This window comes from Rhinolophus hipposideros (genome assembly GCF_964194185.1).
Source record: "Rhinolophus hipposideros genome assembly, chromosome: 7".
NCBI classification, from domain to species: domain Eukaryota; kingdom Metazoa; phylum Chordata; class Mammalia; order Chiroptera; family Rhinolophidae; genus Rhinolophus; species Rhinolophus hipposideros.
In genome coordinates, this window is record NC_138053.1 from 79,455,124 (window position 1) to 79,463,435 (window position 8,312).

Sequence of the window (8,312 nt, forward strand, 5' to 3'; positions counted from 1 at the left end):
AACCAGGGCCTTGCAGTCAGGGCAAGGAGACCTCACCAGCCATGATCTGAATAAAGTGGACAGAACAAAGGACATCTCAACAAATACCAGTATGAAGAAAGAAGTAGGATAAGAACCAGAAAAGATAAACTATTTTCCTTTCTTTCTTTCTTTCTTTTCTTTCTTTCTTTCTCTCTCTCTCTCTCTCTCTCTCTCTCTCTCTCTCTCTCTCTCTCTCTCTCTTTCTTTCTTTCTTTCTATTTATTGGGAACGTTGGGGAACAGTGTGTTTCTCCAGGGCCGATCAGCTCCAAGTCGTTGTCCTTCATTCTAGTTGTGGAGGGCGCAGCTCACTGGCCCATGTGGGAATCGAACCGGCAACCCTGTTGTTCAGAGCTCGTGCTCTAACCAGTGAAGACCAGCATGGGTAGATGGGGGGAAATAGGCTATACCCCCCCACCACCCTTGGTGCTCTGACACCATATAAGGCCACCCACCCCTGCCCAGAATTTAGAAGGAGAGAAAGAGGGAAGGGGAGAAATCAGGAGTTTAACCTGAAATTGGCTAAGATGAAGTTTCTGCCACTAGCTGCCATGGTGATCATTAAACACAAACTTAAAAAAATCAAGAAAGTCACATTTTTCCTGAACCTGAATTTGTAGTACAAGAGCCATACCTGTAACATACAAAAAGGAGGGAACAAGAGATAAAGGAAGAGCAGCAGTGCTATGTGTCAGGGATGGAGTGGGCACAGGGGGAGGTCAGTTGCCCTGGGCTTAGCATCCAGGCTACAACAGGGAAGCAGACCAAAGCTTAGAATGACTAGAATGTAACTCCATCCAGAAAATTTGTGGAAAACTTAAAGGAGAATGCTGGAGGTCTTGTGGCACGTGAAATGGTAGCAACAACCATTTCATTTGAATATGAAAGGATTTGTTGGCTCTGGATGGATAGAGGTCTTTTGGACACCTAGCATGGGGCCATTTGAATCATACACGCAAAAGAAAAGGCAAGTGAAAAGGAGCACTGGGCACCCTCCCAAGGCAGGGATCCTCCCAAGGAAGGGAGAGGTAAAATGTAATGGGGGTGGTATACTCTTTCTCTAACAGGATGCATTTATCTTCACAGGGTATGAGTTACATCCCTCAGACGCAGTGAATGAGAAAAAGCTAAGGGTGAAAAAGTCATGTTTCACAGGCTTTGAAGAAAATGGGAAAAGTACTTTTCTTTCTCCTTTTTTACCCTGCTATAAGTCTGGAGAGTTAGGCCTAGAGACAGAAAGGGAAGGAACCAGCAAGAATATTTTCCTATTATTAGATGGACCTGACTTTAATGGGACATAACACTAGGTCAAAAAGCCACCAGCAATCAAAAGCAAAGAGAGCAAAATTCCTCTGTCAGTAGCTGTGGGTAACGTTGGTCATCTGGAGACCAAAGTGGACAAATTGATATGAATGGAGGGGAGAGAGAAGGAAGGGCTGTATTTCCTCCCTAATGGAGAGAGCTATGACCTACTTACTAAAATTTTCTTCTATCAAACAAGCTGCTACAGGCCCTGTATTTATCTGCTGAAATTAGTTTTCGTAGTACAACATTAAAAAGTTAATAATTTGCAATTCCTAAAGTTGAATACTCCTTCTCACTCAAGTAATTATAAATAAAGATGAATTATATGGAAGGGCCTATGCGATGAGTAACAGAAGTATATTTAAGGAAGCTATCTAAATACAAACTGCTATGCATTTTTCCCCTAGGGTGACTTTGCTGAACTTTGTACTAGAGCTATTCTTAGATCCAACTTTCATCAGAAATGCTGTCACCTAGAAGAATGCATTTTATAATGGCAAAAATATACATTCCATTTTTTCTAGGTGAGTAGCATAATTCATCATACTGTCCATACCTGACTTATTTAATATTCTATAAAATAGTATAATTAGTTACTAGTAACTATGCTATAACTTACATCCAAATGAGTGTTTTTCCCTTCAAAAGTCATCTTCTTGGAAGCTACATAATCATCACGATGACTCTGACGTTGATCAGTTAACTTTTAGGACTCCGTTTTGATTATAGCTGTCAGAGCTTGAGGCGTGCTTTTTAAATGTCCCTCGTGACAGGAAATCTTTAGCTCTCGAGGTCAATTTCTATTTGTAAAGATCAAAAGAAATGGTAAGATCCATGATCAGTAATATGAGTAATTAAGAATATTCATAAAATGATATTCCTATATGGATCACTAATTGGCCCTGGTGGCAATTTAAACAAAAGTTGAGTATAAATGTGGTATCAATGTTTGAACAAGTACATAACGTACGAAGGAGACTACCATAAAGGACAGTCCTTCAGGTATTGCACTGCTGAGGTAAACTTTTTCAGAGTGCTCAATACCTAACATCCATCCTATGTTGCTATGCCTGTGATAGTCAATGAAACCCATATGAAAATTCAATGCAAGTATTCTCCTCTTTAGCTGGTGCCCAATGCTAGTGTCTTCCTGCCTGGTTGACCATCAAACCCCTAGGGAGACTGTCCAGAAACATAGCATGAGCTGTATCAGTAACAGGTTAGGTATAGTGATTGAATAGACAATCAATTACTGTCATGGTCTCTGCTGAAACGAGAACTCAATCCACCAACAGCCCTGCAAAGCTGGGGAACCAGAGACCACAGGGCTGAGTGATGCTGCATTGAGAAACTCAAGTAATTAAATCTGGAAATACCTCAGAATACTGGAGTTCAAGATAGCTATGTAGGATATTTGACTTTAGATCGTCACAGAAACCAACAGCTCACGGTCAAGATGACAATGCCACTTTATCTCATTCAGAACTGTGGTCTTTTAGCATCACTGTATCTTTAGTAAACACATGTTATTCGAAAGCGATCAGCTTATTACTTCCAGTTTCAAAAATTTAACTATGATCAACGGACCAAGACGAGTGCGTAGATTCTGGTATTTCTGTTTTTTAAGAAGTCAACTTTTTAGTAACACTTTATGTGGACATCCTTGTCCCTCTGTGACTTCTGCTAGATTGTCAGGCCTCGACTGGAAAAATTAAATAGTTTTGTTCATTCACGGTAGCTCTTAGGTTATTATTGACTTTGTGTCCTCAAATACGACAGTGGAAAGTTATGCAGAAGTAAGTGATCTAAGTCAGACTGGGACATAGAACCAAATAAGGAAAACATGAGCCTAAACACAGAGGGACATAACAAGGTGAAGAAATCAGCACCATCATCTCTATTTTAATTATTTTGGATGAACAATTTTCCTCACTCTATTTAAAAGTCTAAGTGGTTTAGAAATCATTAGTAAGTGATTTTTTTTTAAATTTAGTATCTGAAAGAACTGAAACTTGGGCAGATGGGTGGCTCAGTTGGTTAGAGCGTGAGCTCTGGGCAACGGGGCTGCTGGTTTGATTCCCACATGGACCAGCAAGCTGCGCCTTTTACAACTAGAATGAAGTCAATGAGCTGCCGCTCAGCTCCCAGGTGGCCGGATGGCTCAGTTGGTTGGAGCGCCAGCTCTCAACCACAAGGTTGCCGGTTCCACTCCTCGACTCCCGCAAGGGATGGTGGGCTGTGCCCCCTGCAACTCAGGCAACTGGACCTGGAGCTGAGCTGCGCCCTCCACAACTAAGACTGAAAGGACAACAACTTGACTTGGAAAAGTCCCGGAAGTACACACTGTTCCCCAATAAAGTCCTGTTTCCTTTCCCCAATAAAATCTTAAAAAAAAACAAAAACTGAAACTGTTAGAATTGTTAAATGAATTCCTCAACAATACTTTCTTCTACCCTGCTTTTTCACTTTTCTGCCTTTCCTTGATTTTAGCTGTTGCTTAAAAGAAACTTCTAGAGACCCCTGACCACATTAGATTCTGCTAAAATATATCCTCAGATTACTCTTCCTTTGCTCTGAAGATCTGGATTTTTTTTTTTTAATGAAGTACTTCTTCTATGAGTTTGAACAGTTCTTCTCCAGGAGACTTTTCTAACAAAACTTGTTCATTTTAAACACTCTATACAAATTCATATTTCTTATGTTAGTTTTGCAAGTTCATTAATTCTTTAATATTCTGATCTGAGGCTTACCTATAAATTAGGAGTCCTAATTCAAAAGTACAAATGTCTTTGTGTCAACTCTACATAGAAAGTGGAAATTTCTTCATCATAAAAAAATATCAAAGACTTGTTGCTGTATAAAGCAGAACCCTAGATGTGCAGAGAAGATCATATTTTATTGTGTTTTGAGGGAGAAAGGAGGTGAAACCAGGAAGTGTATCTCAACAGTGATTCTTCGAGAGTCATGCTTTGTGAAGAGACACAGAGAATGAATAGCTGGTCCTTCTTTGGGCCCTTTGGTGCCTAGTCTAGCAGGTACTAACCCCTTTGATCTGGAAAAATCAATCAGTAATAAACTTAGTGAACACCTACTATGTGCAAGTCACAGAACTTGACTCTAGAAACACAGAAATCTGATGCATCATCTATAAAGTACCTACTATATGCTAGGCACTTTACACATGTTACCCACTCAGTGTTCACATCAACTCTGGGAGGATGCTATTTTATCCCCATTATACAAAGAAAGAAACTGCAGCCAGGTTGGCAAAGGGGAGTTACCCAAATTAGTGGGTTGAATTGTGTCCCCCCATAAAGGTTTTTCAAATCCCATCCTCCAGTACCTGTGAATGAATCCTCATTTGGAAGTAGGATATTTACTCATGTAATCAAGTTAAGATAAGGTCATACTAAATTAGGATGGGTTCTAAATCCAATAACTGGTATCTTTATTAAAGAAAGGAAAGGGAGATTTGGGTACAGAGATACAGAGACTGGGGTAGAACAAAGGGTCTACAAGCCAAGGAATACCAAGGATTGCTGCACGTCACCAGAAACTAGAAAGGATTCTTCCCTGGAGAAGGGAGCATGACCTTGCTGACATCTGGATTTTGGACACCTAGACTCCAGAACCATGAAAGAATAAATTTCTGTTGTTTTAAGCCACCTGTTCTGTTGTTTTGTGGTCATTTTGTTATAGCAGCTCTAGGACCCAAAGCCACCAGCAACACACAGCTGGTGAGCAGTAGTGCTGGAGTTTGATCTTTATTGTCTGCATTCCAAATATCAAACATAACACAGAGTCCATGCTATCAAAGAAAGTTTTTGTTGCCACCTGATTTCAAAACCTATTCATGGCTGCTCCAGATTTCATAAGCTAAGTAGAAATACTGAGCTGACTGGATTCAAGCTGAGGGTTACCAGTGCCCAAACTCTGCGTTATTTAGTCATTCAGAGAATTGATACATGAGGAGCTGTATAGAGTGATGGAAAGAATGCTAAAAAGCTGAATCCAGAGACCAACAGTGATAGTGACCAGAATAGCGTTAGCACAAGTCATTTAGCACAAGTCATTTCATCTGTCTCCGTCTTGCTTTCCTTCTCCATCAGAGATCAGACTAAATACTCCATGTGATTCCATACAAGTAACTATATAACCAGTTGGTTGGACCCCACCATGGGCTGTTTTTATTTTCACTTTTGTTTGTTTGGAAGTTTTATTTTGATTGTTCGTTTTGTTGTTGTTGTTATTGTTATTTTTTAATGTTTTGCCAGCGGATTGGTCACATCCACATTTAAAGGCCTCTTTTATCGTACATTCTCAGGCATCAGGAGTTAAAATAAGGGAACTATTTTCATTTCATTGCAGTGCACAATATTTCTTGCTTCTTCTGTGTTCACAGCAGCTCACATTTTTAAGGAAGGACCCAAGCTGGAATGACACCTTTGTTAGCCACAGCAGGTGCAAAAGAGAACTGGGCTGTTTTTAAATATGAGCAATGATCCATCTCCAAAATAAGTATAGTACACGATTAACCTTTTGAAACCATCCACCGTGTAGAGTAACGAAAATACGAAATTGCGTTGTTTTCCAGGATGAACTTGCTTTAAGAATGTAAAGTAGGCAAAAATGCATCTGCTTCTACAGCTGTGACTCTGAACAGAATCAGGCAAACTCCCACAGTGACACATCCTGTCCTATCCGACAGGTGTAGGAAGTAGGCATTCTTAGCCAAGAAAAAGAACTACGCTATTTTCACTTTGACTTGCCCTTCTTTGTGTGCACCCCAAACAGTGCTATTTATAAAAGGTTTTGAAATAAAAGATTAATACTTTTGAAATAAAAGGAGGAGCTTTCAAGGCACCCTCCTAAACACTGGTTCAGTTTCCTCTCTTGCCGCCTCATGAGCTGCAGTGACTGCCAACGGGGAGAGGAAGAAGGTCATTGCATGTGAGAAGAATGTGGAAATTGGAGCTCTTCCTTCCAATCTCCCCTGTGAGTTCTCTCCCAGAGGTGGAGGTGGAGATCACCTCAGCCTCACAATAGCTTCCTGGTGTCTTTTTAAATGCACACCCAAGAATGCTATCACCGTTATTGTTGTTGTTGTTGTCTTTTTATTATTGTGGTGTTAGAGAATCTGATTTCCTGAGCTTAAATGTGGGATATCTGTGATTATACACACACACACACACACACACATACACACATTAAATTAGGTGAACAATTGTTGGATAAACAAGGAATGTTTCTTTAAATTTACAGGAAATGCCAATAAAATTAATAACTACTAAGTGAGTCCTATGAGGCAGATACTTTCAGCCATTTTGAGACAAAGATTATTCATTCCAAAGATAATTACAGTGACTGCTAATTGGTTAGAGGTTTCTTTTGGAGATAATAAAAAAGTTCTTGAATTAGTGATGATGGCTGCACAACTTTGTGAACATACTAAAAACCACTGAATTGTACTTTTAAAGGGTGAATCTTATGGTATGGGGATTATATTTCAGTTTTTAAAAAGCTAGTTCAAGAGTGGCTAGTATATGCCAGAGATCCTGTGCTAAGCACTGGATTTAATAAAAAAGAAAAGAAGTTGGCCTTATTGAGCCTCCTATTATGTGTCAGATTCTACGCTTTATCCTTTGTATTCATTTTCTTATTTAATCTTTATAACCTCCCTAGTGGGGAGGAGTATTGGTACCCCATTTTATAGTTGAAGAAATAAATTTAGAGAGTCTTTTGCTTAAAGCCACATAAAATTTTGTATTCCACATAAAATTAGGTGGAATCATATGAAACTGCCATTTTGTAGCTACTTTTGTGTTCAAATGTTAATTTCTTACCGCTCAATCTAATAAGTAGCTAGATCTGCCCAAGTTCTTAATTACACACATCAGAAAACCACTGTAGTAAGATTAGGCAGTAAAGACTTACAACGTGGTAAGCGCCTAGTTCCCTGAATGAAATGAGTACCAGAAGGGGCTTGGTAGGAACAAGAAGTAAGCTTCTATTGTCTGAAGCCATAAAGATTTCGAGTTTCATGTGTTATAGTACCTAACACCACTTAACCTAGCTAATATACCAGGGCTATTAGACTCCACAGCCTGTGATCCTACCCACTGGTAATTTGCCTTTTTCAAGCTGTTTAGGACCTGGTGATAGATACGCGTACAATGTACTAGAATACTAGAATCAAAGATAGAAATGGATGAGTTTAAATGTTGAACAAATAATGAATGATAGGGTTAATGAAACAGAGAACACAAAAAATAGTCGTTAACCAAATAAGGGGCATATTCTTCTCACAAAACAAGAAGCCGGGAGGTATGAAGACCAGGTCTGGAACACCAACTCCATGATTCTGTTAGGGGTCCAAAATATGTCTACCTTTCCACTTCACAATCCCTAGCATATAGTATTCTGAGAAGAAAGGGTAAGTAAATCAAAGAACAAAGGTGCAAAAATCAACCTGCTTTTTAAGCGTTTTCTCTGAAGTCCTTCCAAGAAATGATCACTTGGCAAGAACTGGCAGTGGCTGCCTGTAGGTTCAAAGGAGACTGTAAATGTGATTATTCTTAAGATGGTCACATTTACCACCCTATTGAAAATTAGAATTCTGTTCTTAATGAAAAGTGGGAAATGGCTGTTAGGAAGACAAACTGATGCCCTCTGCCTCATGTAGGAAGAAAGTTCAAAAGCCTGGATAGACAGAATATTGGCAAATGTCTACTAAAGGGGTCAGCCAGAATTTGAATCCAGGTTTAATTGCTCCAGAGCCAGTATTCTTAACCCCTGCCTATGCTGACTCCTTCCCGGAGTATAGAGTCCAGAAAAGCAGGTGCACTCTTTACTGTAATAGAAGGATAGTGTAATCGTTTCTTATGGTTGTTATAACAAATTACCACAAACTTGGTGGCTTAAAGCAACACAGATTTATTCTCTTACAGTTCTGGAGGCCGGAAGTCTGAAATCAATTTCACTGAGCTA